Source organism: Globicephala melas, chromosome X, assembly GCF_963455315.2.
Source record: "Globicephala melas chromosome X, mGloMel1.2, whole genome shotgun sequence".
NCBI classification, from domain to species: domain Eukaryota; kingdom Metazoa; phylum Chordata; class Mammalia; order Artiodactyla; family Delphinidae; genus Globicephala; species Globicephala melas.
In genome coordinates this window covers 111,473,125-111,490,822 of record NC_083335.1, presented here as the reverse complement: position 1 = coordinate 111,490,822, position 17,698 = coordinate 111,473,125, and the positions used below count along the sequence as shown (strand labels likewise).

The 17,698-nt window shown below is 44.2% G+C and overlaps 1 protein-coding gene across 1 annotated transcript in view; it reads right to left on the bottom strand.

Moving 5' to 3' along the window:
* The window catches only part of RAI2 (retinoic acid induced 2), a 401,970-nt gene that overhangs the window by 330,681 nt on the left and 53,591 nt on the right, over positions 1 to 17,698 (bottom strand). The window contains exon 3 of the mRNA XM_060292725.2: positions 6,668 to 6,835. The gene's annotated coding sequence lies outside the window, so the exon portion shown is untranslated. The remainder of the gene's footprint in view (positions 1 to 6,667; positions 6,836 to 17,698) is intronic.

Below are 17,698 nucleotides of genomic sequence, written 5' to 3'. Positions count from 1 at the left end.
TAGAGTAGATTTCAATCCCATCTTACACGTGGACAATCAGATGCAGATAACCTCTGCTTTGATGATCACCCAATCCAAAGCTCTCTCCCCCTTCACCCCACATAGTAGGCATGAAGCTTAATGTGAGGAATTCAACTGTACCAAAAATGCCCCATTTCTTTGTATTCTTTGAATCAAAGCAAATCAGGCTCTAAATACCCATTCTGTCATGCTTGCAGGAAATCCAAGCTTTGGCATTACTGCGTTCCCCCCTGCCTTGCCCTGGCATCACACAAAGAACTGGGAAGCTTCTCTGATGCCCAGGAAATAGGCAAAGGGGATCTTCAGTTTACCATGATGGCAGCTACCATCACCATGGTCTTAGTACAGGTGGCATACAGATGTCTCCGTATCCAAGGTTCCAAACCTGACCAAGACACGATGCCCTGGGTGTAAAAACCTCTGAGATGCTTAAGGAAGGTACAATTCAGGATACCAGCATTGGCCAAGTTTCCTCTAATGGAGGGACCATGACCTACCTCCTCTACTCCAGCCATTTCAATAAGAGGTGTTTTTCCAATAAAATGTTACTTCTTATATTTAATAATTACTTATTATTTACGGTTATAGGAAACAAATTTTAAACCAATTTGCATACATGTTTTGTTGCTGTGATACATGAGAGACTGATCAATAAAAGACTGTCAAGCATAAAAATATCAATGTATCACATCAGGATAAAATTCTGAGGGGGAAGTGAAATGGAAATATAATTTCAAATATTAAAAGGAATGAAGCAAAATGTCTGATTGTTAAAGAGCTTGTCTTGTACTTTTTAAATGGATGATGGTGGCTGTCGCATCATAATGATGTTTTTTTTCAACATCTTTATTGGAGTATAATTGCTTTACTATGGTGCGTTGGCTTCTGCTGTATAACAAAGTGAATCAGCCATACGTATACACATATCTCCATATTCCATCCCTCTTGCGTCTCCCTCCCACCCTCCCTATCCCACCCCTCTAGGTGGTCACAATGCACCAAGCTGATCTCCCTGTTCCATGCAGCTGCTTCACACCAGCCACCCATTCTACGTTTGGTAGTGTATATATGTCCATACTACTCTCTCACTTCATCCCAGCTTACCCTTCCCCCTCCCCACATCCTCAAGTCCATTCTCTACATCTGCGTCTTTATTCCTGTCCTGCCCCTGGGTTCTTCATAACAATTTTTTTTTAGATTCCATATATATGTGTTAGCAGACGGTATTTGTGTTTCTCTTTCTGACTTACTTCACTCTGTATGACAGACTCTAGGTCCATCCACCTCACTACAAATAACTCAATTTCGTTTCTTTTTATGGCTGAGTAATATTCCATTGTATATATATGCCACATCTTCTTTATCCATTCATCTGTCGATGGACAGGCTGTTTCCATGTCCTGGCTACCGTAAATAGTGCTGCAATGAACACTGTGGTCCATGTCTCTTTTTGAATTATGGTTTTCTCAGGGTATATGCCAAGTAGTGGGATTGCTACATTGTATGGTAGTTCTATTTTTAGTTTCTTAAGGAAGCTCCATACTGTTCTCCATAGTGGCTGTATCAATTTACATTCCCACCAACAGTGCAAGAGGGTTCCCTTTTCTCCACACCCTCTCCAGCATTTATTGTCTGTAGATTTTTTGATGATGGCCATTCTGACAGATGTGAGGTGAGACCTCATTGTAGTTTCGGTTTCCATTTCTCTAATAATTAATGATGTTGAGCATCCTTTCATGTGTTTGTTGGCAATCTGTATATCTTCTGTGGAGAAATGTCTATTTAGGTCTTCTGCCCATTTTTGGATTGGGTTGTGCCTTATGTGTTGAGGTGCTCCTATGTTGGGTGCGTTGGATGCATAAATATTTACAATTGTTATATCTTCTTCTTGGATTGATCCCTGGATCATTATGTAGTGTCCTTCTTTGTCTCTTGTAATAGTCTTTATTTTAAAGTCTATTTTGTCTGATATGAGAATTGGTACTCCAGCTTTCTTTTGATTTCCATTTGCATGGAATATCTTTTTCCATCCCCTCACTTTCAGTCTGTATGTGTCCCTAGGTCTGAAGTGGGTCTCTTGTAGACAGCATATATATGGGTCTTGTTTTTGTATCCATTCAGCCAGTCTATGTCTTTTGGTTGAAGCATTTAATCCATTTACATTTAAGGTAATTCTCGGTATATATGTTCCTTTTACCATTTTCTTAATTGTTTTGGGTTTGTTACTGTAGGTCTTTTCCTTCTCATGTGTTTCCTGCCTAGAGAAGTTCCTTTAGCATTTTTTGTAAAGCTGGTTTGGTGGTGCTGAATTCTCTCAGCTTTTGATTGTCTGTAAAGGTTTTTAATTTCTCCATTGAATCTGAATGAGATCCTTGCTGGGTAGAGTAATCTTGGTTGTAGGTTCTTCCCTTTCATCACTTGAAATATGTCCTGCCACACCCTTCTGGCTTGCAGAGTTTCTCCTGAAAGATCAGCTGTTAACCTTATGGGGATTCCCTTGTATGTTATTTGCTGCTTTTCCTTTGCTGCTTTTAATATTCTTTCTTTGTTTTTAATTTTTGATAGTTTGATTAATATGTGCCTTGGCATATTTCTCCTTGGATTTATCCTGTATGGGATTCTCTGTGCTTCCTGGACTTGATTGACTATTTCCTTTCCCATATTAGGGAAGTTTTCAACTATAATCTCTTCAAATATTTTCTCAGTCCCTTCCTTTTTCTCTTCTTCTTCTGGGACCCCTATAATTCGAATGTTGGTGCGTTTAATGTTGTCCAAGAGGTCTCTGAGACTGTCCTCAATTCTTTTCATTCTTTTTTCTTTATTCTGCTCTGCAGTAGTTATTTCTACTGTTTTATCTTCCAGGTCACTTATCAGTTCTTCTGCCTCAGTTATTCTGCTACTGATTCCTTCTAGAGAATTTTTAATTTCATTTATTGTGTTGTTCATCAGTTTGTTTGCTCTTTAGTTCTTCTAGGTCCTTGTTAAACTTTTCTTGTATTTTCTCCACTCTATTTCCAAGATTTTGGATCATCTTTCCTATCATTACTCTGAATTCTTTTTCAGGTAGACTGCCTATTTCCTCTTCATTTGTTAGGTCTGGTGGGTTTTTACCTTGCTCCTTCATCTGCTGTGTATTTCTCTGTCTTCTCATTTTGCTTAACATACTGTGTTTGGGGTCTCCTTTTCGCAGGCTGCTGGTTCGTAGTTCCCGTTGTTTTTGGTGTCTGCCCCCAGTGGCTAAGGTTGGTTCAGTGGGTTGTGTAGGCTTCCTGGTGGAGGAGACTAGTGCCTGTGTTCTGGTGGATGAGGCTGGATCTTGTCTTTCTGGTGGGCAGGACTGGGTCCCGTGGTGTGTTTTGGGGTGTCTGTGAACTTATTATGATTTTAGGCAGCCTCTCTGCTAATGGGTGGGGTTGTGTTCCTATCTTGCTAGTTGTTTGGCATGAGGTGTCCAGCACTGGAGCTTGCTGGTCATTGAGTGGAGCTGAGTATTAGCGTTGAGACAGAGATCTCTGAGAGAGCTCTTGCCAATTGATATTACGTGAGGCAGGGAGGCCTCTGGTGGACCAATGTCCTGAATTCGGCTCTCCCACCTAAGAGGCTCAGGCCTGACAGCCAACCAGAGCACCAAGACCCTGTCAGCCACACGGCTCAGAAGAAAAGGGAGAAAAAAAGAAAGTAAAACTAAAGTTATTAAAATAAAGAATAAAAATATTATTAAAATAAAAAATTAAAATGTACTAAAAAAAAGAAAGACGAGAGCAACCAAACCAATAAACAATTCTCCAATGATAACAAGCACTAAAAACTATACTAAAAAAAACAGACAGAAAGAACCCTAGGACAAATGGTAAAACCAAACCTATACAGACAAAAATCACACAAAGAAGCATACACATACACACTCACAGAAAGAGAAAGAGGGAAAAAATATATTTATATATATATATTAAAAAAAGGGGGGCTTCCCTGGTGGCGCAGTGGTTGAGAATCTGCCTGCCAACGCAGGGGACATGGGTTCGAGCCCTGGTCTGGGAAGATCCCACATGCAGCAGAGCGACTGGGCCCGTGAGCCACAACTACTGAGTCTGTGCGTCTGGAGCCTGTGCTCCGCAACAAGAGAGGCCGCGACAGTGAGAGCCCCGCGCACCACGATGAAGAGTGGCCCCCGCTTGCCACAACTAGAGAAAGCCCTCGCAGAGAAACGAAGACCCAACAGAGCCAAAAATAAATAAATAAATAAATTTATTTTTTAAAAAAAAGGAAGAGAGCAACCAAATCAATAAACAAATCTACCAATGATAATAAGCTCTAAATACTAAACTAAGATAAACATAAAACCAGAAACAAATTAGATGCAGAAAGCAAACCCCAAGTCTACAGTTGCTCCCAAAGTCCACCGCCTCAATTTTGGAACGATTTGTTGTCTATTCATGTATTCCACAGATGCAGGGTACATCAAGTTGATTGTGGGGATTTAATCCACTGCTCCTGAGGCTGCACAGAGAAACTTCCCTTTCTCTTCTTTGTTCGCACAGCTCCCGGGGCTCAGCTTTGGATTTGGCCCCGCCTCTTCGTGTAGGTCACCCTCTGGCGTCTGTTCTTCGCCCAGACAGGAGTGGGTTAAAGGAGCGGCTGATTCGGGGGCTCTGGCTCACTCAGGCCAGGGGGGAGGGAGGGGTACGGTATGCGGGGAGAGCCTGCAGCGGCAGAGGCCGGCATGATGCTGCAGCAGCCTAGGGCGTGCTGTGTGTTCTCCCGGGGAAGTTGTTCCTGGATCATGGGACCCAGGCAGTGGCGGGCTGCCCAGGCTCCCGGGAGGGCAGGTGTGGAGAGTGACCTGTGCTCGCACACAGGCTTCTTGGTGGCTGCAGCAGCGGCCTTAGCGTCTCATGCCCGTCTCTGGGGTCCGCGCTGTTAGCCACGTCTTGCACCTGTCTCTGGAGCTCGTTCAGGCGGTGCTCTGCCTTCTGTGGGCAGACAGGGAAGGAATCCCCCCTCCTCGCTCACCCCGAAACAATGGTCTCTTGCCTCTTAGGCAGTTCCAGACTTATTCCCGGACTCCCTCCTGGCTAGCTGTTGTGCACTAGCCCCCTTCAGGCTGTATTCACGCAGCCAACCCCAGTCCTTTCCCTGGGATCTGACCTCTGAAGCCCGAGCCTCAGCTCCCAGCCCCACCCGCCCCGGTGGGTGAGAAGACAAGCCTCTCGGGCTGGTGAGTGCCGGTCGGCACCGATCCTCTGTGCGGGAATCTCTCCACTTTTTGCCCTCCGCACCCCTGTTGCTGCGCTCTTCTCTGTGGCTCCGAAGCTTCCCACTCACCCACCCCCCGTTTCCGCCAGTGAAGGGGCTTCCTACTGTGTGGAAACTTTTCCTCCTTCACAGCTCCCTCCCAGGGGTGCAGGTCCCGTCCCTATTCTTTCGTCTCTGTTTTTTTCTTTTTTTCTTTTGCCCTACCCAGGTACATGGGGAGTTTCTTGCCTTTTGGAAAGTCTGAGGTCTTCTGCCAGCATTCAGTAGGTGTTCTGCTGTTCAGAACATGCTGTTCAGCATTCAGGAGCTGTTCCACATGTAGATGTATTTTTGATGTATTTGTTGGGAGGAAGGTGATCTCCACATGTTACTCCTCCGCCATCTTGAAGGTCCCCACCCATAATGATGTTTTGATACCAGCAAGTACAGTATGTTTTATTTTTAAATATCAATAGTTACAATATACTATTATATATTACATCTTTTAGAATTACAATATTTAAACTTATAAAGGGTTTTAGATATCAACTTTAAAAGTGTGAGGGAATATGTAGTTTTTCAAAATTCTTTTCGAGGACATGCAAGCAGAAAAAGATTTGGAAGCCCACTGATTTAGACCAGTTTCCTCAGTGTGGTATTCAATACAGAGACATCTCTTCACATGGAAAACAAGATGATTTTACTTGGCACAATGATGGTCCACAGACTTCACTTGCCCAACATTTACATCTTCCTGCTTCTCCTCCACCATCTGCCCTTTGCCCTGTCTTATTGTGAGATTCCTCAGCAATGACTCTGCAGTCCTCCCCGATACCTTCCCATCTCTACCTCTTACAGTGCCCCTTCCTGGTTCTTAATGCTGCCCTCAAATGGCTTCCTTCTCAGTATCCTTCTTTAACTACTGCTGCACTTTAATTCTAGCCCAGTCCTCTGCCTCCACCAGCCTCCCCTTCTCCCTTACAGACCTCCTTCTAAGACTCTTCTCTTCTCTCAGCATTCTAGTCCTTTATGAGTCACAGCCAGTCACAGCCTCAGCTCGCCTACAATCTCTCACCCCCTAGACACTGTTCCCTGGTTATACATGGAAATAGACAAACATCATGAAGATGGTTCAGAAGTGACTGAATCTCAAAAACCATTGCTTTAAACATAATGCATGTGGATCTGAACAAGACGCTTGACCAGTCCCTTATTATATCCACACAGAAAAAATATAGACATGTGGTTAGATAAAAATACAGTGAGGTAGATCCATTTATCTGGAGAGATTTGGAATTAGGTCACTCTAAACGTGATGGCATAGGATCAGAGCTGAAGGAGAAAAACAGGCAATAAGTGAGGAGAGTAGAGGATGAAGAGATCTCTGTGGGCTTGGCAAATCAGGGAAGCCTACCTGGAGAAGATGGGCTATGAGTTGGGTGTCAGCCACTGCCGTGTTGTAGCTCTGTCTCAGCTTTCTCCAAAGGTCACCCAGATACACTGGGTTATTCCCATTCCTCAGAGCTTGCACATGCCGGTCTGAGATTTGTAGATGTCCTCCTGATACTCTTCATTGAAATACCTAGAAATGATAAACCCGTTGGTATTCAGTGACAGTCTCTGTATCAGCCAGCTATTGCTGCATAACTATTATACAATCACAAATATTTCAGTGTTCAAAATAAGCATTTATTTCTCACACACCATTAGTTTTCCTGGGGCCAAGAAGAACTAGCTTGAGTTCAGCTAGAAGGCCTTCCTTCAAGCTGTAGGTCCACTGGGATTGGTTCCTTGTAATGGGCTGGGCTCTAGTCTCTCCCACATGGGTTAATTCTTGGGCCTAGGCTGAATAAGCAGAACCCAGGGGAAGCTCTTCTCATGAACATGGCCAAAGCATGAGAGAGGGAAAATAGAAACATGTGAGGCCTCTTAAGGCTTTGGTTCAAAACCGAACTTGTGCTGCTTCTTCCCCTATTCTGCTGTCCAAAGTAAGTCTCAAGGCCAAGCCCCAAACAAAGGGGTAGGGAAACCCATTTTGCCTTTTGTAAGAGAAGATGCAAAATTAAAAGGCAAAGGGCATGGATACAGGGAGGGGTGTAGAACTGGGGCTAATTAAGGCAACTTCCCACAATCTTCCATCTGCTTACTTGGGCCTGAAATTGAGCAGGACCCTGTGGGGCTCCTGGGCACAAAAGCCTTTCTGTGTCCCCCATTTCTTTTTTGTAGGAAGTAGGCTTCATTCAGCCTCCATGATCTTCTGTGAGTTCCAAAGGACAATTCAAACAGTTGCTAATCAGGCAAGGGAGGTGATGTGGAGACAAGGGAGAAGCAGTCAAAAAACAACAGTGCAGCCTTGGGGCAGGTTTCTGGTTCCTCCTCAAGGGATACACATAACAATATCTTTGAGCTCTTCTGCAGAACTAAAACCCCCACTAGGGCTTCCCTGGTGGCGCAGTGGTTGAGAGTCCACCTGCCGACGCAGGGGACACGGGTTCGTGCCCCGGTCTGGGAAGATCCCACATGCCGCGGAGCAGCTGGGCCCGTGACCCATGGCCACTGAGCCTGCGCGTCCGGAGCCTGTGCTCCGCAACGGGAGAGGCCACAACAGTGAGAGGCCCGCGTACCGCAAAAAAAAAAAAAAAACCCACTAAATGGAAGATGTTAACTACTTGAAGAAGCATTCTTCATTTCAGAGAGAAGGTCACAGTTCAATAACCTCAAGAACCACAAAAGCCCATCGTGAGACAACCTGACGCCAGATGATCTCTAGACTGAATGAATGCAGGCCCTGCACACACCCTGATCCTTATCAGCAACCCTGCCCCTTGACTATAAGACTTCTCACAGACCCTCCCAGGTGGGGACACACAGCTTTGAGGACATTAGCACTCTGTGGCCCCCTTTGCCCGGCAAAGCAATAAAGCTATTTTTTTCTACTTCACCCAAACTCTGTCTCCGAGGCTTAATTCAGTGCTGGTGTACAGAGGCCCATTTTCGGTATCAGACCCAAAGAGCCCACCCAGTCATCTGGCCTCACTCTCCCTGGGTCTTGCCAGGACCCCAGAATTCTTGCTGTGCCTTCCCCTAAACCCCATTCCACAGCTCTTTCCATGCCAGGGAAGTTGGCTGCCAGAGACCTGACTCCATCACCAGCTGTTTCCAAGAACTATACCTTTGTTTATGATCCACTCCATCTCCCATCTACTTGAAGTCTCAGGTAATGATGCTATCTGCTCTTAACACTGAATATCAGCAATTCCCATAAGCCAAAAGTCAAGCCACTTCCCTAGCCAGGATACAGTCTCCTTATTTCCTTTGTGTTGCTAAAAATCAGACCAGGGAAAATTCTGTGATGGATTCTACCTTCTCTCTTCCCTGAAGAAACTCTACCATATATTCTGTTTATCCCACTTTTTTGGGTCTCAGACCCTACTGGGCCCCAGCCATCCCCAACTGGGTCCCCTCCATGCTCTAAGGCCAGTGCTGTTTTATAACGTATGTGTGTTTATAAGGTATGGTCTGTTGACACTTGGCCTCCATTCCCACCTCCTTCCATTGTGTCTTACTATACTAAGAAATCCAGAAAGCTAAATACTATATTTCTCAGACTCCCTTGCAGCTAGGCTTCTGTACATAAACAGGTTTCACCAATGGGAAAGAATACATGGGGCAGAGATCATCTTCCTGCTTTTCTGCCTTTAAGCAGAGATGTGGAGTTTCTGAAGCAGATTTCCAATGTTTAATTTGCACCTCTGGGGTGTCAAGAAGTGCATCAGTGGTGGCTTCCTGGACCCTGGATAGTGTATATTCCAGCAGCAGCCTCTGACCCTCCACCTTCCTAGTTGTGACAGAGGTAGGATTTCTTGTGATACCCTGGCAATCATTCCTGTTTGTCCAGCCCTTCCAACAATATGGTAAGCCCCTTATTCTCTGAACTCAAAACCTTTCTATTTAAATACCTAAAGGGGTTTCTGTTTCTAGCACTGAACCCCAATAGCTACAGCATGGTATCTCTCTTGGGCTTGAACTACAGTAGCACCCATATAAGTACCACAGGTTCTCCAAAAAGAATGATATTTATTGCACCCCTGTGAGCAGAGGTTTTCCAAGAAATGTTGCCCAGACAGCATTTTTTACTCAGCTGAGCCAGGAATAAAAAAAGCAAACGCCTTCAGAGCTTTAGTTAACAAAGAAACAAGAATGCATCAGGCCTAAGGGAGCCAGCCTCAGGCTGCTCCCATCCTAACATCTTCGTTTCCTTCTGCTTGGCTGCACCTTGCCATGGGGCCTCCTCAGATGCCCTTGAACTCTCCAGGCTGATGCTAGGAGACACGAGACCATTCCTGTCAGACCACATGGACAATGCCAAAGGTTAGTCACCACCCACAGATACTCCTCAGAAATTACAAGAACAGCTTCTCTGTAATAAAGACGGGGAAAGATGGGAGGGTGGAGAATGATTAATGGCCCCTTCATAGTTGATGGGAAGCAAGTGCGATCTGCATTTTGGGTGTTGATGTTTTCTCACACAACGACATTCCCACATGGTAGCAACCTGGGAGATAAAAACAACAGCCTTGTTTGGGAGAAAGAAGGGGGTCTGTGTTCTTCAGTTGCTTTGGAAGAGAGCATGCATTTCGGGAAGTGTTGCCATAGGGGGCCAAAGGCTCCCGTGGTGTTTGGCAAAGCTGGAGGCTCTGGAAAGTCCAAAGGTGATATATTTAATAGGCGGCTGGTTTTCTTTCATCTTCATAGTAAGTGTCTAATCCCAAAGGCAAGACACAGCAGGTAAGATGAGATGAAGTCCCCATCACACTTTGCAGCTGAAACTAAGAGGGGAGAAAGGCTGAAAAACAGCAGCAGGGGATTCTGCTTCTGTAAGAGGAACCGAAAGAAACACAATGAAGGCGGAGCTGATGGCGAAGAAGGAAACAAAGGAATAGAAGCCACAAAGCAGGAATACACTAGCAGGATGCAGACAAGGGACCCATGTCCATGGGACACCCATGGGGAGAAAGGGAAGCACTCCAGTGAAGGGAGATGAAGATGCAGAGGGGATGCAGGGCCACTAGGGAAGGCATTTCAAAATGTACCCTCTCCACAGCCATGCTGGCTGGAAGGCTTCTGAACATTGGGAGCCTAGTTTTAAACTATGATTTCTCTTCAAGGTGGAGGGACACAAAAGTATCTGCTTAACACCTGCCCGGCACTCAGCAAAATGCTTAGAGGTGAAAGATTAGGCAAAAGAATGTTTCGATTTTTACCCCCTGAATATAAAAGTAACACACGTCCACTGCCGAAAATACAAGAAAAAACAAATATTCCATGGTCCCACCATGAAGATACAACAGCTGCTTTGCTATTATTTTCTTCTCTGTGTGGATCTTTCTGAAAAAAATGAGACATCCAGTATATGAAGTTGTATATTCTCATTTCATCACTAAGTATTGTACTGTATTTTCCCATAATACTAAATATTTTTAAAAACATACTTTTCGACTAAATTAACATTTCTTGTATATAAATCTTTTGCAATTTTCTGATTATTTTCTTAGGATAAATCCCTAAAAGCTGAATTACTATGTCAATGGGAATGTTTACCTCTAAAGCGCTTATGCTTATTGCCAATTGTTTTACAAAAAGTTTGCATCATTTTCACTCCCACCACAACGTATAAGGGTGCACTCAAACCACTTTTTGGTTTTTGCTGTAAAAAATCACCGGTCTCAGGCAATGTGGTGCTATTCTGGAAATATGTGAAGAAACCTAAAGTTTTGGTCCTGGTTCTGCTATGTGTATTTAGAAAAGTTTAGTTCACCTTTGCATGCCTCAGTTATCTTTTTTTTTTCACATCTTTATTGGAGTATAAATGCTTTACAAGGTTGTGTTAGTTTCTGCTGTACAACAAAGTGAATCAGCTATATGTATACATATATCCCCATATCTCCTCCCTCTTGCGTCTCCCTCCCACCCTCCGTATCCCACCCCTCTAGGTGGTCACAAAGCATTGAGCTGATCTCCCTGTGCTACACAGCAGCTTCCCACTAGCCATCCATTTTACATTTGGTAGTGTATATATGTCCATGCTACTCTCTCACTTCATCCCAGCTTCCCCTTCCCCCCTGTGCCCTCAAGTCCGTTCTCTACATCTGCATCTTTATTCCTGCAATGCCACTAGGTTCATCAGTATCGCTTTTTTAAACTCCATATATATCATGCCTCAGTTATCTTTAGGAACACTTCAAGCTCCAACATTCTTTGAAATTATGTTTTCTTAACAAAGAAAGATAACAAAAAGTGTCGTATTTTATCCAATTAGTACAATATGAAATATTAGTATTAAATGAATGCATATGTTACTGAAAATCTGTTAGGCATTTGTGGTTGGTAGAATTTAATACTCCTGAGAATAGTCACTAGAATAAGCTATTAAGGGAGGGCTTTGCATCTGTTTTGGTCACTGCTATATCGCCATGACAAAATGCATGCTGGGAATATATTGGGTGCTCTATAAATATACGTTTAATGCAAGAATGAATTCATGATGAAAGTTTTATTAACTAGACGTAGCCAACCAATATAGCCAATATGCCCTTGGCCCACCTGAAGGTCATCCACAGCTTTGGTGGAGAGTCCCCACACACACTGGCAGATTGCAGCCTCAAGCACCTGGGTCTCTCTGCCTGAGGACTTTTCTCTGGCCATAGTAGCAGTCTCTGTCCATGCAGGGCAAACTATAATAGAAGTGCTGGGGAGTTAACACCCCCAGGAGTAACTCTCAAATCATGAGGGCTGGGAGTTGACAGATAAATACCCCAACTTCCTTGCCCCCTGGTGGGACAGTTCTGAGTTACGTTCTGCGCAGTCTTTCAGAGGATCCTTAGCAGGACGGAGCCCAGTTGCCCACAGCAATAACCTGCTCATCAACACACCCCTTTTTCCTTGCTCCCTCCCTGTGCTTCCTGGGAACACCTTCCAAATCAACAACTTGCATCTAAATCCTCATCTCAGAGTCCAGCTTGGGGGAAACCCAAACACTAGAGTTGACGTTTGCAAAATTATAAGTGCATGATTTGAAAATATGTCTTCCTTTTTACAAGGAACACACACCCCATCATTTTACTTCCTGGAGGCGGAAGTAGAGTAGTAAACTCACTTAGAGGCAGTGATGTAAGTGAGATTTTGTGACTCTGTGTGTGTCCAGAGCAGCCTTGGTCTCAAGGTTGATTTGAGAACAGATGCCAGGAAAGAGGAAAGGCAGCCAATTATTTTTAGAGAATTCAAATTGAAGAGTTAGATGTAGCTCTAAGCTGAAGAGGAATCAGAACCTGTTCCCCTCTGCCCTGGGGAAGACCTTGGCACCAGGATGCCAATCACCATACGTCACCTGTGTGAGTTACTGGAACAAGGCAATGAAGGCTCATTTTTTTCTGAGTCCCTCTAGCTGTTATCACAGTGCTAAACAAAAAGAAGGTCTTCAAGTAAGAGGTGCTGACTGCTTGAAGCACCATTTGGGTATTTGGGTACTACTATACAGCAGGTGTAGGAACCACTGTTTATCAGTCAGGATTTTATTGCAGACAATAGCATTCTAGCTAGGAAAAATCTGAAGGATACAGAGAATCTCTGAAAGACCAGAAAACCAGTTTAAAGGTTATGTAGTAAAGAACAATGCCACAAATTTCACCAAGGACTGGTCTGGTAGAGACACTCCTGCCACCTCCTAGGCAGCATCATAACAGCTGGTATCACCCACCCACTAATGCTGAATCTCTGCCTCACTGCTCCTGGAAGCTGGTGTTGCCAACCTCAACCTCATGGATTCATGGAGTAACACTGGCTGCTTCCACATCACCTCAAATGTGGCCTGTGTGTGTTTGATTGGCTGAGCCCTAATCCCTACCTGCAAATGAGGTTGGGAGAGTAAGAATCTCATCCATTGTGGGGCAGTTTCCAAGTTTCGAGTGCATAAGAGCCCAAATGGCTGGTGGGCTCCGATACTGGACAGTGCAGTACTCCTACTGGGATGGCAGTGCTTGAGCTGCGTCCTCCTCCTCTTCAGCTGCAAGCCACCTGCCATACTTGTGGTCAGGGCAGCCCTTCAGAGAATGGGTATCTCTACACTGCAGTTAAGAAGCACTGCATGATTCTGTTTAGGAGTTAAGCAGAGAAGTTTCTCACTCCTGGTCCTCAGTCATCCTGGCTCCCTGAGCAGTCTACAACCCTGTTACCTCTCTACTCTCACCTGCTGTTAAGTACTCCATGGACTGGGGACATGGGGGAGACAGGCAAGGCACTCACTTTGGGTTTAAAATTTAAACGGATGTCAAAAAACTCAGTAATCGAGATAAATATTTTAATACAATATTTCTAAATTAAAATTAATGTAAAAATTCATGATGAAGATAATATCAAAATTTTAAATAACAGGCTCCACCAGGGCTGGGATTGGGGCAAGGTGAGGAAGGTGGGTGGTGCAAGTACAAGGACTGTCCTTCTTCTTTCCTTTGCCTCAAGTGGCTCTCAGTGTCACTAGATAATGGGGTCGAATAAAAAAGTACTTTATTATTTAGGCTCAAATTCAATTTTAATGAAAAGTAGTAATACATTGCTTTCACACAATTACAATCAAAATCTCACTGGAGGGACTTCCCTTGTGGCACAGTGATTAAGAATCTGCCTGCCAATGCAGGGGATACGGGTTCGAGCCCTGGTCTGGGAAGATCCCACATGCCGCGGAGCCACTAAGCCTGTGCACAACTACTGAGCCTGCGCTCTGGAGCCCGCGTGCCACAACTACTGAAGCCTGCGTGCCTAGAGCCTGTGCTCCGCAACAAGAGAAGCCACCGCGATGAGAAGCCCGCGCACCGCAACGAAGAGTAGCCCCCGCTCGCCGCAACTAGAGAAAGCCTGCACGCAACAACGAAGACCCAACGCAGCCAAAAATTAATTAATTATTTATTTATTTAAAATCTCACTGGAATTTTTTTAACTTGCCAACTTGATTCTAGCATTTACACTGAAGAATCAGCAGGTGAGAATAGTGAACAGTGACCAAGAGCATGTCTGGAGAAATTAGGAAGAATGCAAGCCCTGTCTAGTTTCCGCTTCCTGGCTGGGCAGCCCTCGGCCCCAATTCCCACACAGTAAGGCCCAAGCAACCGCTCTTCAGTGTGGGGCAAATCATACTGTGAGGGAACCCTTTCCACTCCCAGAACTGTTCTTAGGTAAGAAGTGGTTAAACAGTCAGCAAGAGCCTTGAAGGGGGAAAAAAAGAAAAGAATGTTCCCAAAGTACAGCCTATGCCCTGAGGAGTTTCTGAAATCGGGGAGGTAAATGCCAGCAGTCTCCACCCCACAGATCTTCAACCACTCTTTCCCACCCCTAGACCACCCCCACCCCACCCCCAGGACCTGGCCACCTTGTCCCAGCCCCTCTTCTAGCAGCATCTATTAGGTCACTTCCACGTCTCCCACCTCCTGACCACCTCTTACTGCCCACACAGCGTGGACCTCAAAACCCCAGCCAAGGACGGAGCTCTGTTTGGTCTAACTCTACCACTCACTCATCTTCTTCTCTACCCACTTCCCAAAGGCACTAAGCACTTCCCAAAGGCCCCGCCTTCTAATACCATCACATGGGGGGTTAGGGTTTCATTATATGGATTTGGGGGGTATGGGGGCACAAACATTCAGACCATAGCAGAAAGGTACTCATTTTCTTCCTTTCTCCCCTTGAGGCAACGAGGCTTCTCCCTTGGGGGTGGTCTCTGGCTTCCAGCTTCCTGGCCTTTGAAACCACACGCCGGCATTCTGGCTTCTCCTCAGGAAGCATCCCTAGCCCAGAGGCACAAAAGCCTGTGGTTGCGGCTTGGGCCTTCCCTGACCTCAGTGACTAGGACCCTGGGAGTAAGGCCATGTGTCCACTTCTGGGCTCAGGCCCTCTGAAGCTGCACTCACAAGAACGCCCCAAGGTCTCCGCCACACCGTCTCCTCCCACTCCCCTTTGTTCCCTCCCCACTTCCTCCCTCTGTTCCTCTTCTCCTTGTATCAGACTCTGGGACACAGCCTTGAAGAGTCTGGGTACCTTCCTGCACCACCCACAGCCAAGGCAACAATTGTACTAAAATTAAAGTTTATCCAAGAACAACTGCTAGTTAACATATTACTGTGCTTATTGAAGTAGTTCTGTACTTTCTGGGAAGAAAACGTCAGTAGTTTGTTAAATGGGTCTTCTTGGTCTGAGAGGATTCATCTTCCATTGTCTTGCTTTCCCCCAAAGACAAATGCAACATTTCAGAACCAAGAACTTTCTGACCCCTTTGCTAGTCCTTCCCTGTTCCATCAAAGCTTCCCTATCATGTGTTCACATCACCAGGATTTTACACAGAGCCTTATCAGCTAATTAGTAAAGCAGTGATTTTCAAGCTGATCTGTATCAACATTTAATATGAGTTTCTTACGTATATATAAAATGTCTACATTATTTAAAAAACCAACACATTCCAGTAGTTACAGACAAAATGGTGTAACCATTAATATGCATAAATCATTGCAAAAATTTTTTTGATCGGTCTCCTAAAGCAAAGGAAATAAAAGCAAAAATAAACAAATGGGACCTAACTAGACTTATAAGCTTTTGCACAGCAAAGGAAACCATCAACAAAACAAGAAGACAACCTACTGAATGGGAGAAAGTATTTGGTAATGATATGACTGATAAGGGGTTAATATCCAAAATATATAAACAGCTCACACAAGTCAACATCAAAAAAACAAACAACTCAATTTAAAAATGGGCAGAAGACCTGAATAAACATTTTTCCAAAGAAGACATACAGATGGCCAACAGGCACATGAAAAGATCCTCATCATCATTAATCATCAGAGAAATGCAAATTAAAACCACAATGAGATATCACTTCACACCTGTCAGAACGTCTATAATCAGAAAGAACACAAATAACAAAAGTTGGCAAGGATGTGGAGAAAAGGGAACCCTCGTCCACTGTTGGCGGGAATGTAAATTGGTGCAGCCACTGTGGAAAACAGTACAGACATTTCCCAAAAAACTAAAAATAGAACTGCCATATGACCCAGCAATTCCTCTCCTGGGTATATATCCTAAAGAAACAAAAACACTAATTTGAAAAGATACATGCACTCCAATGTTCATAGCAGCATTATTTACAATTGCCAAGATACAGAAGCAGCCTAAGTGTCCATCAGCAGATGAATGGATAAAGATGTGGTGTATATATTTATACATGATGGAATACTACTCAGCCGTAAAAAAGAATAAAATTTTGCATTTGCAGCAACGTGGATGGACTGGGAGGGTATTATGCTAAGTGAAATAAGTCAGACAGAGAAAGACAAATACTGTATGATATCACTTATATGTGGAATCTAAAAAATAAAACTAGTGAGTTTAACAAAAAGGAAATAGACTCACAGATACAGAGAACAAACTAGTGGTTACCCCTGAGGAGAGGGAAGGTGGGAGGGGCAAGAAAGGGGTAGGGATTAAGAGGTACGAACTATTATGCATAAAATAAATAAGCTACAAGGATATACTGTACAATGCAGAGAATACAGCCAATATTTTATAATATCTATAAATGGAGTATAACCTTTAAAAATTGTGAATCACTGTTGTATACCTGTTAACTTACATCGTACATCAACTATACCTCAATTTAAAAAAAAAACACACACACATTCCAATAGTTATAAACAAAATGGCGCCGCCATTAACATGCTGGTTGGACCTATCTTTCGGCAAACTTTAATGCCTTATTGCTGTCCCTAAGAGTATGTTTATTTGACCTTCTTGTGAAAGAGCCCTTGATCAGAAAGTGAATGCCTACTGAGAGACTTAAAAAATCTCCAGGCCTGCACACATCTCCTCACATACTGCTCACAAGCCCAGGGGGACACAGAGCTGAGCCCAAGTGCCCTGCACTCAAAAGCTTGTCACAAAATTACACGTGAACACCAAGAACTGAAGCAGTGTGTTACAGGAATAATCGCTGAGAATGAAAATTCACTTTGGGGTTTTTCTTTTCTGCACTTCCTTATAGTGACTCTCATCTGGACAGTCAGGGGCATCCATGTTGCCTTGAGGACTACTGAAGGGGGAATGCAAAGAGAAGATGTTCAGATACTACTGTCCAAAATAAGAACTTGAAGCCCGCAGGAAAAACAACATCATTTTGAAGGCGAAAGCAGGATTGGTTGAGAGGAAAGTCTCTTGATAGAAAGAGAAGGGCAGTTTTCACACTGCTCAGAAAGGCAGTTTTGTTACTGCAGTACAGCCTATCTATCTTGACTAATATAATATCCGGTGAGAGAGGGCAGAGAGCCTAATGCAAGCAGAAGGCAGATGTCTATAAATGTTGCCTGAAGAAAGCATTCTCTAAAGTGATAAGGTCACTTTTCCAAGA